At 44.0% G+C, this 18,333-nt stretch overlaps 1 protein-coding gene across 2 annotated transcripts in view; it reads right to left on the bottom strand.

Moving 5' to 3' along the window:
* LOC139366868 (SH2/SH3 adapter protein Nck1-like) overlaps positions 1–16,650 on the bottom strand; it is a 48,804-nt gene extending 32,154 nt beyond the window's left edge. The window contains exon 1 of one of the 2 annotated variants that reach the window (XM_071104566.1): positions 16,459–16,650. The gene's annotated coding sequence lies outside the window, so the exon portion shown is untranslated. Of the gene's footprint in view, positions 1–12; positions 265–16,458 lie in introns of those variants that run through there. The other variant, XM_071104564.1, reaches the window with a different exon arrangement.
* Positions 16,651–18,333: the final 1,683 nt, after the last annotated feature.

Here is an 18,333-nt window from a genome sequence, read left to right as displayed (position 1 = left end):
GAGTCAGATTACCTTGTAGATACCATTTGTTCAGTATAATTCCCCCGAGTCAGATTACCAGCCTAACTAACAGCATAACGGTGTTAACCTAATGCTTCTATCTAGTACAGAGGCATCAATCAGCCGGTTAGATAGAGGAAGCAGGAAAAGTGCACATTGAGCGCACGCCAAAACTACAGCAGTTCTCACAGCGTTGCAACCCCTTCCACCGCAACAATGTTGCACACCAAAACTACAGCATAACGGTGTTAATGTGATACGTATCAAAATGTACAGCCTCCGTCTTCCCAGGAGACGCAGGTCTCTGCTCCTCCGTCTTCCCAGGAGACGCAGGTCTCTGCTCCTCCGTCTTCCCAGGAGACACAGGTCTCTGCTCCTCCGTCTTCCCAGGAGACACAGGTCTCTGCTCCTCCGTCTTCCCAGGAGACACAGGTCTCTGCTCCTCCTCCATCTTCCCAGGAGACACAGGTCTCTACTCCTCCTCCTCCATCTTCCCAGGAGATACAGGTCTCTACTCCTCCTCCTCCATCTTCCCAGGAGATACAGGTCTCTACTCCTCCTCCATCTTCCCAGTAGACGCAGGTCTCTACTCCTCCATCTTCCCAGTAGACACAGGTCTCTCCATCTTCCCAGTAGATACAGGTCTCTCCATCTTCCCAGTAGATACAGGTCTCTCCATCTTCCCAGTAGATAATCTGGGTCAGTGCTCGGAAGCAGTGAAACAGCAATAGCGTTACCTGAGACAGACAGAGAGGGACAGACAGAGATAGCGGAGTAACCTCACCCCTCAGACAGGTTGCTAAAAATCAGGCTTTTGGAATGTGATGCTCTGTGAGCTCTGAGCAAGGCCCCCTCCGGCACCAATGCTACACCTCCTTACAGCACACACTAGTATAGGCTACAAACACACACACACACACACACACACACACACACACACACACACAGTCTGAACCCAGAATGGACAGACCAGTTTAGAGAAGACTAGGAATAGTTACAATTGGGTGTGATTTTACAGATTACACCTAACCCAAGAGAACATATCTGACCCCAAAACTGTAGTTGACACCAAAGCCTGTATTTCTTCATCTCTGCATCTCCTGACAGCTGTCCCAAATCCTCTCAAAACAAAAATGGCATTGAAGCAGCAAGTAGTCGTGGGAGACTTGGCGACCGGATCTGCAGTGAGACAGGAAGTGGGGACACCGTAGAGAATGTGGGTGGAAGAGTGACGCAACACCCCTCTGACAGAGAACTAGAGAACCATGAGATCAAGAGGTCAGAGTTCAGAGACATGCATATCATTAAATGAGAGTGTAGAGAAAACAGAGAGAAAAGAAAACGGAGTAGAGAGAGAAAACAGAGAGAAAACAGAGTAGAGAGAAAACAGAGAGAGAAAACAGAGAGAACAGGGCTAACAACACTGTGTGAAATCAGTTGGTTACCTGGGATAACCATTTGCAGAGTTGGGAATGCCAGAAAGACATCTGTATTAGACCAACAGAATAGACAGAGGTCCACTGACTCTCACTGTTAGGCTTTCACAAGTATCGTATAACCACGTAATCAACGGTTATGCATGAAACCCGTCATGAAAATTAAATAACCTTCATAAATGTTTAAAAGGACCCCCCCCACACACACAAAGTTGTCCCCACTATTTCAACGTCATTTCCTGTCTTAGAGAGGAAATGCACGATTAGGTTCCACCTCAGAAGACAAAGACTGCATAAGGTGATCAGAAAGAATTCAGACCAGTTGACTTTTTCCACATTTGGTTACGTTACATCCTTATTCTAAAATGTTTTCTTTTCAATCTACACAAAAAAAAAAACATTATGACCAGGCAAAAACAGGTTTAATAAAACTGAATTATCACATTTACATAAGTATTCAGACCTTTTACTCAGTACTTTGTTGAAGCACCTTTGGCAGCGATTACAGACTTGAGTCTTCTTGGGTATGACGCTACAAGCTTGGCACACCTGTGTTCTCTCTCAATCTTCTCTGTTGATCCTCTCAAGCTCTGTCAGGTTGGATTGAGAGCATTACTGCACAGTTATTTTCAGGTTTCTCCAGAGATGTTTGATCAGGTTCAAATCCAGGCTCTAGCTGGGCCATTCAAGGACATTCAGAGACTTGTCCCGAAGCCATTCCTGCCTTGTCTTGGCTGTGTGCTTAGGGTTGTTGTCCTGTTGGAAGGTGAACCTCTGCCCCAGTCTGAGGTCCTGAGCGCTCTGGAGTAGGTTTTCATCAAGGATCTCTCTGTACTTTGCTCTGTTCATCTTTCCCTCGATCCTGACTAGTCTCCCAGTCCCTGCAGCTGAAAAACATCCCCACAGCATGATGCTGCCACCACCATGCTTCACCATAGGGATGGTGCCAGGTTTCATCCAGCACTGACACTTGGCATTCAGGCCAAAGAGTTTAATCTTGGTTTCATCAGACCAGAGAATCTTGTTTCTCATGGTCTGCGAGTCTTTAGGTGCCTTTTGGGGGGGAAGTCGTCTGGCTGTCACTACGGGACTAAACAAGCCCCCAGGGGGAAGCCGTCTGGCTGTCACTACAGGACTAAACAAGCCCCCGGGGGGAAGCCGTCTGGCTGTCACTACAGGACTAAACAAGCCCCCGGGAGGAAGTCGTCTGGCAGTCACTACAGGACTAAACAAGCCCCCGGGAGGAAGCCGTCTGGCTGTCACTACAGGACTAAACAAGCCACTTGAGACAGACGACTCTCTGAAGCAGAGGGAGGCATTCTGGAACACGATGCCATACAGATGTTTGGCCGGGACGATAGCAGTATCACATCTCTTTGGTCCTTCAAAGACCTGCTGTGTGTTAAATATTGTGCTGTAGCTTGGGAAATAAACACGTGTGCCAATGGATAACGTCATAATGATGTCTGTTTCCAACACTACGGCGGTTAAATCCACTTCCTGTTCTGTTTCCTTCCCATGACACTAAGGAGTACGGTGATAAATGGGATGGTCCAGATGTAGGCTAGTTAAATACAACAAGGAAAATGTTTGAAAGACGGGGTGAAAGAGAGAAGGAAACAGACATTTCAATTTCACACAGAACCACACCTGGCAATATTCCTTTCATACAGAAATCAGGTTGAGGTGTGCACACACACACACACACACACACACACACACTGTAAGCCTATGTTTCCTGTTCTGGGAGCACTCCTATCTCCTCCTGTGTGCCGTTGAGGTTCGTTTTCACTGCGTAATAGTGAAACCAGTCGAAGTGTACTCTCGTTATGTTCAGCCACATCCCTCATGGCGAAGCCTCGTCTTCCCCCTTCCACCTAAAAGACCTCGGCCTTCACTAAACAATGGAAATGTTTGCTTTCTAACCGTCAGTAGCCAGATCTTTAACCGAATGTTGTGATTACTGATCAATTACATTTAGAATTAGTAGGTTCCATTAGTTATTTTAATAAACATTTATTTTTGTGGTGTGGTTTTTCTACAAGCCCCTTAGGCTTCCAACCACACTGTTTAAAATCTGTTTTGTTGTATCACTTAACCACACTGTTTAAAATCGGTATTGTTGTATCACTTAACCACACTGTTTAAAATCGGTATTGTTGTATCACTTAACCACACTGTTTAAAATCTGTATTGTTGTATCACTTAACCACACCGTTTAAAATCTGTATTGTTGTATCACTTAACCACACCGTTTAAATCTGTATTGTTGTATCACTTAACCACACTGTTTAAAATCTGTATTGTTGTATCACTTAACCACACTGTTTAAAATCTGTATTGTTGTATCACTTAACCACACTGTTTAAAATCTGTATTGTTGTATCACTTAACCACACCGTTTAAAATCTGTTTTGTTGTATCACTTGTTATCTTTGTAGCAAATCAAAAACTGTCTCAATCTCTAGAGAACCACACGATGAAATATGACAAGTTATTTCGGTGGCAATATAAAATCTCTTCATAGAAAGACAGTCATGAACAGTGGCCACATCTTTCTCACTACTTAGAGGAACTTCATTAAAATCCACCAAAACCACGGAAGATAGACAGATGAAACCCAAACATTGACACTGTGGACAACAACTTCCCCACACAGAAAGAGGAAGTTAAACCGCTGCTGTTTCAGTCTTCTGCATGATAAGTCAAGACGAACAGTTGAGAACATTCCGCTGCACACAGAGGCGCTGTCTGAAATGGCTCCCTACACAGTATATAGTGGCCTGCTTTTGACCAGAGCCCACAGGGTGCCGTTTCAGACGCAGCACCCTACACAGTATATAGTGCCCTGCTTTTGACCAGAGCCCACAGGGTGCCGTTTCAGACGCAGCTCCCTACATGTACCCCTCCTTGGCGGCGACTCGTACCCCTCCTTGGCGGGGACTCGTACCCCTCCTTGACGGGGACTCGTACCCCTCCTTGACGGGGACTCGTACCCCTCCTTGACGGGGACTCGTACCCCTCCTTGACGGGGACTCGTACCCCTCCTTGACGGGGACTCGTACCCCTCCTTGACGGGGACTCGTACCTCTCCTTGACGGGGACTCGTACCTCTCCTTGACTCGTACCTCTCCTTGACGGGGACTGACTTGACGGGGACTCGTACCTCTCCTTGACGGGGACTCGGGACGGGGACTCGTACCTCTCCTTGACGGGGACTCGTACCTCTCCTTGACGGGGACTCGTACCTCTCCTTGACGGGGACTCGTACCTCTCCTTGACGGGGACTCGTACCTCTCCTTGACGGGGACTCGTACCTCTCCTTGACGGGGACGGGGACTCGTACCCTCTCCTTGACGGGGACTCGTACCTGACGGGGACTCGTACCTCTCCTTGACGGGGACTCGTACCTCTCCTTGACGGGGACTCGTACCTCTCCTTGACTTGACGGGGACTCGTACCTCTCCTTGACGGGGACTCGTACCTCTCCTTGACGGGGACTCGTACCTCTCCTTGACGGGGACCCCTCCTTGACGGGGACTCGTACCCCTCCTTGACGGGGACTCGTACCCCTCCTTGACGGGGACTCGTACCTCTCCTTGACGGGGACTCGTACCTCTCCTTGACGGGGACTCGTACCTCTCCTTGACGGGGACTCGTACCTCTCCTTGACGGGGACTCGTACCTCTCCTTGACGGGGACTCGTACCTCTCCTTGACGGGGACTCGTACCCCTCCTTGACGGGGACTCGTACCCCTCCTTGACGGGGACTCGTACCTTTGTTATTAACAGAAGTTGGAACCGGTTCAGGAAACAGAAAATAACGAACATTTTCAATAAACTGAAACGGAACGAAAATGATCCGTAACAGAAATTGAGAAACCGGTTAATAAAATGTTTAGCGCTTTTTCTTCTTCTAGTAAAACAACAAAAACGCAACACAGTGCGTATGCAAAGCCCTCACTCAAACGTATTCCAGTGTCTTCCTGCAAGCTGAATTTTTTTTTGAGTGGGTTTAGGCTACCTGCCAATCCAGATCATAGGCTACTGTACTGAGGCTACAAGTTTGATTCAGAAGAAAGCTAATTTAAAAATTATCTTGAGAAGAACGGGTTGACTTGTTCAATGCTTGTTATTAAGGATACTATAGGCCTAGTTATAACGTCTCATGTTGGATTTCTTAACTACAAAAAGGGCATGATGTGTTTTTAATTCTGGTGCCTCTTCGGAAACACGAGCTTGTTAGCTAGCTAGCTCAAAGTTTTCCCATAGAAGCCGCTCCACCTAGATATAATTCTGTGTACTTCATTTCATAACAAGATGCCCCAGAGCTTCAAGCCTCCTCCTCAACCCTCTCTCGCTCTCTCCCCACCTGCAAAAAGTAGACAAATCCTGAGCCATAGACTACACTGTCCATCACGCATTTAAACTAGCTTGCTTGCTCTATCCGCACTGATTGGTGAGGTAATTTAATGACTTAAAAGTGAAAAACTTGGATTTCAAAAGGTTAAAAAAAAAGGAACACTATAAAGCGGTGCTTTTTTGGGGGTTCGAACCAGTTCACTGATTGGTAAGGTAATTTAATGACTTAAAAGTGAAAAACTTGGATTTCAAAAAGTTTAAAAAAAAGGAACACTATAAAGCGGTGCTTTTTTGGGGGTTCGAACCAGTTCACTGATTGGTAAGGTAATTTAATGACTTAAAAGTGAAAAACTTGGATTTCAAAAGGTTTAAAAAAAAGGAACACTATAAAGCGGTGCTTTTTTGGGGGTTCGAACCAGTTCAGAACTTTATTTTGCTTGCACGAAAATTAAAATACAAAAATTGGGACTCTGTTCAGAACGTTCCAACCCCTGGTTATTAATGAGCGTTCAGACATGTGTCCACATGCATGAGCAGCCATAGTAAAACCAGTCAGCCAGAGAGAGATATCATGAACCAGAAATGAGGAAGTGAAATGGAGATCAGCTTATGCAATATTGAGACTGGCAAGCGCATTAGAGAAGTGAAGTAAGATGGTGGGCGAGATTCTTTTTCCGCCATTGCTCAATTTAGTCCTAAAATGTGAACTGTCTAATACAGCAGAGTTGTCATTTGACTAGAGGGGGTTTTCAGACACTTATTAGCAGACAGAGAACAGTTCTCTCTAATGTCGGTTGTTGTGGAAACTGGAGCCCATTAGCTAACCAGAGCTTTAGACAGACGAGTACAAGGAGTTTACAGGATGGGGAGCTAAAGAAGAAACAAATTAGACTAACTAATTACTAATAGATTGAAACAAAAAATAAATACATTTAAAAAAATATATAAATTCTGTGTTGGAGAACAATGACGAAATCCAGACATTAAAACTGAATTCAACAATATTCAAAAATGTTGAACTTAGTAGGAAATCAACTAAATGTATCGAACTTAATAGAAAAATGAATTAATTTGCCCAAGTTAAATCATAAGACATGAACCACATGCATCAGTAATTGGCATTTTCCCGCCCTTGTGTATACATGGTTTAGCCGTTGGCCATGATGCCAATGATAACCTTCTTATAGAGATGAAAAGACGACAAATTAGCCTGTCTACCTGGCAGAAGGAGATCAGGATTATTTGCGTCGATCCCGTAGCCATTTTGTTTTGAGAAACCTGCCATCACACGAGCGCTACAGAAGCATCCCTAACCGAACAGGGGTCTCTGGTTGGTGCATAGTTGCATTTTAAAAGGGTAACTACACATTTTTCCCAGACCTCAAAAAGGTGGTCTCCTGATATGGTTTAAATATTGTTGAGGAATTAGAAAAACTACAAAATTGGACATTCTATTTTTTTTTCAGGGAAAACCTGAAAAAGTGGACAACGGAAAACCAAATCAGAGGAAACTGAATTTGGGGTGGGGGTCAACCGAATCAGACAAAAAAATATTTTATAGGTCCCTAATTATTTTCAATCTACACACAATACCAAATAATGACAAAGAGAAAAAAGGACTTGAATACATTTGAAAAATGTCTAATCTAAAAACTAAAGTTTTATTTCCATCAGTATTCAGGCCCTTCGCTATGAGACTCGAAACTGAGCTCAGATACATCCTGTTTCCATTGATCATCCTTGAGATGTTTCTACAACTTGATTGGAATCCACCTGTGGTGGCAAATTCAATTGATTGGACATGATTTGGAAAGGCACACACCTGTCTATATAAGGTCCCACAGTTGACAGTGAATGTCAGAGCAAAAACCAAGCCATGTCAAAGGAATTCTCCAATGTGGCTCCGAGACAGGATTGTGTTGAGGCACAAACATGTCTGCAGCATTGAAGGTCCCTAAGAACATTGGCCTCCATCATCCTTAAATGGAAGAGGTTTGGAACCACCTAGAGAGTCTTCTTAGAGCTGGCCGCCCAAGGGCCTTGGTCAGGGAGGTGACCAAGAACCCAATGGTCACTGACAGAGCTCCAGAGTTTCTCTGTGGAGATGGGAGAACCTTCCAGAAGGACAACCATCTCTGCAGCACTGAGTAGCCAGATGGAAGGCACTGCTCAGTAAAAGGTTACATGACAGCCCGCCTTGAGTTTGCCAAAAGGCACCTAAATAACTCAGACCATGAGAAACAAGATTCGCTGGTCTGATAAAACCAAGATTGAACTCCTTGGTCTGAAAGCAAAGAATCACCTCTGGAGGAAACCTGGCACTATCCCTACGCTGAAGCATGGTGGTGGCAGCATCATGTTGTGGGGATGTTTTTCAGGGGAAGGGACTGGGAGACTGAGGAAAACAAACCTAAGCACACAGCCAAGACACGCAGGAGTGGCTTCAGGACAAGTCTCTATGTCCTTAAGTAGACCAGACAGAGCTCGGACTTGAACCAGATCTCTGGAGAGACCTGAAAATAGCTGTGCAGTGACGCTTCTCATCCAACGTGACAGAGCTTGAGATAACCCACCGAAGAAGAATGGGAGAAACTCTCTAAATACAGGTGTGACAAGCATGTAGAGTCATACCCAAGAAGACTCGAGGCTGTAATCACTGCCGAACGTCCTTCAACAAAGTACTGACTGAATACTTAATGTAAATGTGATATTTCAGTTTTTATTTTTGATACATTTACGAACATTTCTAAAAACATGTTTTGGGGTATTGTGTGTAGATTTGATGAGGGGGAAAAAAACAATGTGATCCATTTTAGAATAAGGCTGTAACGTAACAAAACGTAGAAATACAATCTAAGGGTCTTAATATTTTCCGGTTATTCTCTAACAAACTAATAATTATTATTATTTGGGGGTGCTTATATTAGGTATATTATCACATCTGTTTCTTGTATATCCCATCTCCCCGAGACACACTCAGGCAGTGGGGTCAAGGCCAGGGGCAATCATTGTCCAGCGCCCCCAGGAGCACGAAGGTGCATAAAGATGGCAGAATTCAGATATGACGTCATCGTTTGAACACCATCTACAGAGTTCTGAAACTATGGCGCAACTATAAAATCAGCACAATCTACTTTTTCGCTTTTTAAAAATTGCCGTCGTCTTGGAGCTAAAATTGAGATCATGTATACCGCGCTAACGCCGATACAAGAAGAAACAAACAAAACAAAAAAGTAGCGATACGCCGAACTTAGCCAATGAGGCGATGGGGGCCGCCATCTTTATGCACCTTGCTATTGGGGTTAAGTTCCTTGCTCAAGGGCACAGTGACATTTTACACCTTGTCGGCTCCAGGACTCTACCTCGGAGTGTGGTGTCAGGAAAATAACCTCACACTCAACGTCAACAAAACTAAGGAGATGATTGTGGACTTCAGGAAACAGCAGAGGGAACACCCCCCTATCCACATCGATGGGACAGTAGTGGAGAGGGTAGTAAGTTAAGTTCCTTGGCGTACACATCACAGACAAACTGAATTGGTCCACCCACACAGACAGCATCGTGAAGAAGGCTGAAGGCTGAAGAAATTTGGCTTGTCACCAAAAGCACTCGCAAACTTCTACAGATGCACAATCGAGAGCATCCTGTCGGGCTGTATCACCACCTGGTACGGCAACTGCTCCGCCCACAACCGTAAGGCTCTCCAGAGGGTAGTGAGGTCTGCACAACGCATCACCGGGGACAAACTACCTGCCCTCCAGGACACCTACACCACCCGATGTCACAGGAAGGCCATAAAGATCATCAAGGACAACAACCACCCGAGCCACGGCCTGTTCACCCCGCTATCATCCAGAAGGCGAGGTCAGTACAGGTGCATCAAAGCTGGGACCGAGAGATTGATGGCCTTGAGATAGAAGCTGTTTTTCAGACTGTTAAACATCCACCACTAACATTGAGTGGCTGCTGCCAACACACTGACACTGACTCAACTCCAGCCACTTTAATAATGGGAATTGATATAAAATATAATCACTAGCCACTTTAAACAATGCTACTTAATATAATGTTTACATACCCTACATTATTCATCTCATATGCATACGTATATACTGTACTCTATATCATCGACTGTATCCTTATGTAATACATGTATCACTAGCCACTTTAACTATGCCACTTTGTTTACATACTCATCTCATATGTATATACTGTACTCGATACCATCTACTGCATCTTGCCTATGCCGCTCTGTACCATCACTCATTCATATATCTTTATGTACATATTATTTATCCCCTTACACTTGTGTCTATAAGGTAGTAGTTTTGGAATTGTTAGCTAGATTACTCGTTGGTTATTACTGCATTGTCGGAACTAGAAGCACATGCATTTCGCTACACTCGCATTAACATCTGCTAACCATGTGTATGTGACAAATTTGATTTGACCTGCCACCTATTAGGCTAGTCACCACTTTGTAGGGCCTGTTTTTGATACCGTTTCAGTTCAAAACTAGTCTGTACAATGTGGGTAATGCTAGCTGGCCTTGGAGAGAGCGACACATAGCGGGAGGGGGAAAGGACTTTTCCACAGGGCTAGAGGCTCCCAGTGGCCAGTTATTGCCAGTCCAATAAACTTCTCACTGGACTGGGGGTGACTTTTAGCCTTAAAGGAAACGGCCCTTTATAAATAGCCTAGCTTGCCTCAACCCCCTCCCCCAGCACACTGGGATACAGTCTCCCTCTTCCCATCCACGGAACAGTAATTTCAGACTGAAGAGGGAAAGTACAATATTCACCAGCTGCAACAGGCCCCCTGCCCCACACACTCACATATATGTTTTCCAGTGAAGACAAAAAGGAAAATATTGAAATCAAGAGAAGATCATGCTGAGTAGAGCAGACTGGAGACATTGGGTTGCCAGTAGAGCAGACTGGAGACATTGGGTTGCCAGTAGAGCAGACTGGAGACATTGGGTTGCCAGTAGAGCAGACTGGAGACATTGGGTTGCCAGTAGAGCAGACTGGAGACATTGGGTTGCCAGTAGAGCAGACTGGAGACACTGGGTTGAGTAGACTGATGCCCCATGTCATTGATCCACAACCCATAGGTAAGGCTGTACAGTGAAATAAGGATGCCCCAAATGCAATTCTAAAGTATAATACATCCAGTGTGATTTCAACAGATTTGTCAAATAAACAATTGTCTTTTGTTGATTTTAAATAACATTCCAACCTCGTTTAGCCTGATCTATTCAATTAAGGCATAATTCTACTATGTATTAATTAGCATCACTATCAATAAAAGGCTAACTGCGAAGTCCACTATTGTGGCTAATCCTTATTTTAGCTAACTGCAGCTCTACTGAAACAGGTGTTAGCCGGCTAACTGCAGCTCTACTGAAACAGGTGTTAGCCGGCTAACTGCAGCTCTACTGAAACAGGTGTTAGCCGGCTAACTGCAGCTCTACTGAAACAGGTGTTAGCCGGCTAACTGCAGCGCTACTGAAATAGGTGTTAGCCTGCTAACTGCAGCGCTACTGAAACAGGTGTTAGCCGGCTAACTGCAGCTACTGAAACAGGTGTTAGCTAGCTAACTATAGCTACTGAAACTGGTTTCCCAGGTTAGTCAGCTATGAAGAGCAGAGCTGGTTTCCCAGGTTAGTCAGCTATGAAGATCAGAGCTGGTTTCCCAGGTTAGTCAGCTATGAAGATCAGAGCTGGTTTCCCAGGTTAGTCAGCTATGAAGATCAGAGCTGGTTTCTCAGGTTAGTCAGCAGAGCTGGTTTCCCAGGTTAGTCAGCTATGTAGATCAGAGCTGATTTCCCAGGTTAGTCGGCTATGAAGATCAGAGCTAGTTTCCCAGGTTAGTCAGCTATGAAGATGAGAGCTGGTTTCCCAGGTGAGTCAGCTATGAAGAGCAGAGCTGGTTTCCCAGGTGAGTCAGCTATGAAGAGCAGAGCTGGTTTCCCAGGTGAGTCAGCTATGAAGAGCAGAACTGGTTTCTCAGGTTAGTCAGCTATGAAGATCAGAGCTGGTTTCCCAGGTTAGTCAGCTATGAAGATCAGAGCTGGTTTCCCATGTTAGTCAGCTATGAAGAGCAGAGCTGGTTTCCCAGGTTAGTCAGCTATGAAGATGAGAGCTGGTTTCCCAGGTTAGTCAGCTATGTAGATCAGAGCTGGTTTCCCAGGTTAGTCAGCTATGAAGATGAGAGCTGGTTTCCCAGGTTAGTCAGCTATGAAGAGCAGAGCTGGTTTCCCAGGTTAGTCAGCTATGAAGAGCAGAACTGGTTTCTAAGGTTAGTCAGCAGAGCTGGTTTCCAGGTTAGTCAGCTATGAAGATCAGAGCTGGTTTCCCAGGTCAGTCAGCTATGTAGATCAGAGCTGGTTTCCCAGGTTAGTCAGCTATGAAGAGCAGAACTGGTTTCTCAGGTTAGTCAGCAGAGCTGGTTTCCCAGGTCAGTCAGCTATGAAGATCAGAGCTGGTTTCCCAGGTTAGTCAGCTATGAAGATCAGAGCTGGTTTCCCAGGTTAGTCAGCTATGAAGATCAGAGCTGGTTTCCCAGGTTAGTCAGCTATGAAGAGCAGAGCTGGTTTCCCAGGTTAGTCAGCTATGAAGAGCAGAGCTGGTTTCCCAGGTTAGTCAGCTATGAAGAGCAGAGCTGGTTTCCCAGGTTAGTCAGCTATGAAGAGCAGAACTGGTTTCTCAGGTTAGTCAGCAGAGCTGGTTTCCCAGGTTAGTCAGCTATGAAGATCAGAGCTAGTTTCCCAGGTTAGTCAGCTATGAAGATGAGAGCTGGTTTCCCAGGTGAGTCAGCTATGAAGAGCAGAGCTGGTTTCCCAGGTGAGTCAGCTATGAAGAGCAGAACTGGTTTCTCAGGTTAGTCAGCTATGAAGATCAGAGCTGGTTTCCCAGGTTAGTCAGCTATGAAGATCAGAGCTGGTTTCCCAGGTTAGTCAGCTATGAAGAGCAGAGCTGGTTTCCCAGGTTAGTCAGCTATGAAGAGCAGAGCTGGTTTCCCAGGTTAGTCAGCTATGAAGAGCAGAACTGGTTTCTCAGGTTAGTCAGCAGAGCTGGTTTCCCAGGTTAGTCAGCTATGTAGATCAGAGCTGGTTTCCCAGGTTAGTCAGCTATGAAGATCAGAGCTGGTTTCCCAGGTTAGTCAGCTATGAAGATCAGAGCTGGTTTCCCAGGTTAGTCAGCTATGAAGATCAGAGCTGGTTTCCCAGGTTAGTCAGCTATGTAGATCAGAGCTGGTTTCCCAGGTTAGTCAGCTATGAAGATCAGAGCTGGTTTCCCAGGTTAGTCAGCTATGTAGATCAGAGCTGGTTTCCCAGGTTAGTCAGCTATGAAGATCAGAGCTGGTTTCCCAGGTTAGTCAGCTATGAAGAGCAGAGCTGGTTTCCCAGGTTAGTCAGCTATGAAGAGCAGAGCTGGTTTCCCAGGTTAGTCAGCTATGAAGAGCAGAGCTGGTTTCCCAGGTTAGTCAGCTATGTTAGTCAACTTTGTTGAGATTGTTGGCAGATTATATTTTAAGTACGCTAATACTTTGTTTGTTTATTTAGGTAGTTTGACACCTTATTCAGGCAGTAATGACAAGATATGGGGAGATGGGGGGAAACAGTGGGAAGGTCGGAAGCAGGGATTGATCCCGGTTCTCAGGTGGAAAGTTCTCTGAGACACGTGCTGTGAAATGTTACCACTACACCAAGGCGCTGCACAGGAAAAGTTTATATTAATGGTTGATGGTTGTGAGGAACCAAATCATAGATTGCTTTCAAGGTAAGGTCACAAACATGTAGCATTTTGGGTGAACTCTAACACATGGCTGGAAGAAAGTCCTGCAGGCTCTCCAGGAGGGTTGGCCTCCCCTCATCTGTTTCCCAAGTGCTGAGTGTTGGAAAATCTTCTTGTTTATAACAATTCATTTCTCAAAATCACCCAACTTTAAAAAAAAAAATTGAATGAATATCATTACTCAGGTAATTTATGCCTATTAGTTTAAGGTATCTGCCACCAGTTTACTTTACAGATTAAAAAAATGATATATTTGCGAGTTGTGAGTCCCCCTACCATCTCCACAATACTAAAATGTCAAAATTGCCACTTCTGGATCCCCAATGTTTGACCAAATTATTTTCATAGTTAAAAGAAAGAAAAAACAAATCAGGCCAAAACTTCCCTGCTAAAACATACTACAGGTCCGCCTGCCCCCTTTCCTTTGTCAAAGCCTAATGACAAACCACCAAACAAGGGGACTAATACGTGTGTGAATTAAATTAACGTTATGCTGTCAAAACGCTGCATTCTGCAATAGGAACGAGTGTTACAGCAACCTAATTTTGTAGACCATATTGTACATAAAACCGCGCTACCCTTTACAGTTACAGTATAAACTCAGCGGAGAACGTTCCCTCTCCATTCAGCTCCACTCTAATCTTGAGGGGCGTTTCTTTAAAACGCGCATCAAATCTACTTGGCCCTTTCCATAACTAGACCAATCATATGCTTCAATGTGCCGCGGTTCACAGTGCTGTGGCATGACTGGACAATGGGCGGATTCGATTATGCTGAACAGTGGGGCGCCAAGCATAGGCCCGTCACTTGAAAAGGGCGAAAGCGGAGGAGACGAGCCCTTCTCAAATAGAACACTGATGTGTGCCGTTTGGTCATGTTGTCAACGAGGTAGCATGGTGCATCGTTCAGACACATACATCATCTGTTTTCGATCAAATAAAAATGGTTGAATTTTCTGATAAAACATTTTTTTTTTCAAAAGCAATTCCTTTTTGCATGAGAGAACACCGAATGCTACTAATTACTACACGTGATTAATTACAAAACTTTTGTTTTATGCAGACTTCGCCGTGGGCTTTGAACGGGGAACTTAACTCTCACGACCGGAAGGCAGCCCACTTCCAAATCGAATGCAATCAACTTTCAGCCGAAACAAAACCCGCCTATTCAGGGGCCCGGGCGAAATCAATCAAACCCCCTCAGATGATAGCGGTTTCGGCTAGTGACGTTCAATTGCATGCGCAGATGCTCTAATTTGTCTTGCGGTGGCAAGGACAATAGTTGCTTGGCATTGGCACCCTGCATATTCACTATGAGCATGTAATACATTCTGTTCTAGTCCAGAAGTTCCCTCTGACAAGACAAACATGGTACATAACCCATGTATGGCATTGTGATGGGCAGTCATGTTAATTAACAGACTGCATCTCATTCTGTCAGTTGTTTTGATAAAGAGGAACTATTTTAATGAGGACTTCTGCATTTTAAAACAACAAAACAATGTCTTTGATCCAACCCGTTCTGTCAAAAATATAAGTTTGATAAGATGGTTGGCTAGAGTTTAAACAGCTAAAACACAGGTAACGTGCCAGACTGTAAGGCTAACCCAGCTTGGTTGGGTTAACTAGCTATGTCATTAGGAAAATATGGCAAGGTCCAGATGACAATCAATGGTTTTCCACAGTCGTGAGTGAAAGATCAGTCAGCTAGCTCTTGAAAGGGGCACTAAAGATCAGTCAGCTAGCTCTTTGATAGGGGTGCTAAAGATCAGTCAGCTAGCTCTTGAAAGGGGCGCTAAAGATCAGTCAGCTAGCTCTTGAAAGGGGCACTAAAGATCAGTCAGCTAGCTCTTGAAAGGGGCACTAAAGATCAGTCAGCTAGCTCTTGAAAGGGGCACTAAAGATCAGTCAGCCAGCTCTTGAAAGGGGCACTAAAGATCAGTCAGCTAGCTCTTGAAAGGAGCACTAAAGATCAGTCAGCTAGCTCTTGAAAGGGTCCCTAAAGATCAGTCAGCCAGCTCTTGAAAGGGGCACTAAAGATCAGTCAGCTAGCTCTTGAAAGGGGCACTAAAGATCAGTCAGCTAGCTCTTGAAAGGGGCACTAAAGATCAGTCAGCCAGCTCTTGAAAGGGGCACTAAAGATCAGTCAGCTAGCTCTTGAAAGGGGCACTAAAGATCAGTCAGCTAGCTCTTGGTAGGGGCACTAAAGATCAGTCAGCTAGCTCTTGAAAGGGGCACTAAAGATCAGTCAGCTAGCTCTTGGTAGGGGAACCCGTGAACCGTAACTGAGTGGCAAATGGCTATGGAAATCTTACAACAAAAAAGGTAGTCTGGCTAGTTAGCCAACTAGTTATGCAGTAAATTGGCTGGTTAACTAATAAGCATTCCAAGTTTAAAATGCCTTGACAAAATGTAAGACAACAGCCCCAATTATGACCGGGTTTCTGACCAATAATAATAATAATAATAATTTAGATGTCTTCTAATTGAAGGGTATCGCATAAAACTGAATCCGTGAGACAGAACAATCAAAGCCAGCCAAGTTAGTTGTCACTCTGGCTAGCCTGCTAGCCAGGTGTGGCTAACACTAACATTGAGTCATCTAACGTTAGCCAGTGAGTTGGCTTGTGAAGTAAGCGTTGATGTGAAACTAATCAATATACTATTTATCAAACATTTAGCTACAACGTTAAAAAAATAGGACTGTATTTTATTGTCAAGCCGTGCCCCCCACCCCTATTCCAGATTTTAGGTCAGAGAAGTGTAGCTAACCTAGCTAGCTAGCGTTAGCCGAAAACAGGCTAGTTGGCGAAGCTAATTAAAACGCATAATGAACATCACAGACCCCGCTGGTCTTCTTACCTGTGAATTTAGCTGATAGGCCGTACCTGTCCGTTTTTGCTTGATGAAATCACCATATTATACTGAAAAGGGGAATTTGAAACGCCGGTGTAGATGGATGGTGACTAGATAGGACCAAAACCTAGCTAGCTGGCTGTTTATCATATGCCTTTTTGGAAAGAGCTAGCTAGCCTCCTGGTTTCCAGCACGACGCCAGCTCTTTGGAGATGTTCACGATGCACCACTCCTATTGGTTGTCGCAGGGGAAAAATCGTATTGTTATTGGACGATGTCAGTGTCAATCAAACCGGTGCCGCCGCAACAATCCCATTGATATGAAATGTTTATTTTTCCATCAGACACATTTTCTATTTCCACATGTGCTCTCATGTAGAAAGTGGTGTGAAGTACAATTAAGTAAATACATTTTAAGTATCTGTATTTACTATTTATTTATGTTTTACTGCACTACATTCCTAGAGAAAATAATGTACTGTAACTCATAATGTTATAATAATGTACTGCATGCTTTTAGCGCGCTGGACATCGGGCTAGAAGGTCGGGGGTTCGAGGCCTGCTCCTTGCCTGTTTCAATAAGGTACTTTTTACTCCATACATTTTCCCTGACACCCAAAAGTACTCATTACATTTTTAATGCTTATCAGGACAGAAAAATGGTCTAATTCATGCACTTATTAAGAGAACATCCCTGGTCATCCCTACTACCTCTGATCTGGCGGACTTGCCAAACACAAATGCTTAGTTTGTCTGTGTTGGAGTGTGCCCCTGACTATCCATAAATAAAATAAATCATGGTTCTGGTTTATTTAATATAAGAATTAAAATTATTTATAATTATATTTTGATACGTAAGTAATTTGAGTAATTACATTTACTTTTGATACTTACGTTTATTTAAAAACAAGTAATTAACATACTTTTACTCAAGTGGTATTTTACTGGGTGACTCACTTTTACTTGAGTCATTTTCTAATAAGAGATCTTTACATTAACTTAGGTACAACAATTGGGTACTTTTCCCACCACAGTAAGGTAAGGCTAAGTGTATCACCAGCATATATTAGCCTAGTATTTCATATCAGCAGCATTATTTCTCTGAAATAAATTAATAAATGATTAATGTATCAATCACTATAATTGGCAGGTTGTCCAACTAGAAGTCTGATAGTGGGTTACTGCTGTAGAAGAGGGCATTCATTTACCACCATGGCATTCTAGTATGGTCCTGTCTTGACCAGACAATGCTAGTATGGTCCTGTCTTGACCAGACAATACTAGTATGGTCCTGTCTTGACCAGACAATACTAGTATGGTCCTGTCTTGACCAGACAATACTAGTATGGTCCTGTCTTGACCAGACAATACTAGTATGGTCCTGTCTTGACCAGACAATACTAGTATGGTCCTGTCTTGACCAGACAATACTAGTATGGTCCTGTCTTGACCAGACAATACTAGTATGGTCCTGTCTTGACCAGACAATACTAGTATGGTCCTGTCTTGACCAGACAATACTAGTATGGTCCTGTCTTGACCAGACAATACTAGTATGGTCCTGTCTTGACCAGACAATACTAGTATGGTCCTGTCTTGACCAGACAATACTAGTATGGTCCTGTCTTGACCAGACAATACTAGTATGGTCCTGTCTTGACCAGACAATACTAGTATGGTAATCTACTGATCTCTGTTGTATTTCTGCAATGTTTTTCTATTCTACACATTTGATTGAGAAGTTTGTCTGTGATATTTGGAAACGCATTGGTGCACTTCCCTTTACCTCATGAGGCATTTAGAAACACATTTCCAAATCAATATTTACATGTTTATTTAAGATCTATTTATGTAGGTTGTGTGACAGTGTGTGCCTATTGA

Source organism: Oncorhynchus clarkii, chromosome 15, assembly GCF_045791955.1.
Source record: "Oncorhynchus clarkii lewisi isolate Uvic-CL-2024 chromosome 15, UVic_Ocla_1.0, whole genome shotgun sequence".
In the NCBI taxonomy this organism is placed as follows: Eukaryota; Metazoa; Chordata; class Actinopteri; order Salmoniformes; family Salmonidae; genus Oncorhynchus; species Oncorhynchus clarkii.
This window is presented reverse-complemented; position numbering and strand designations above follow the sequence as displayed.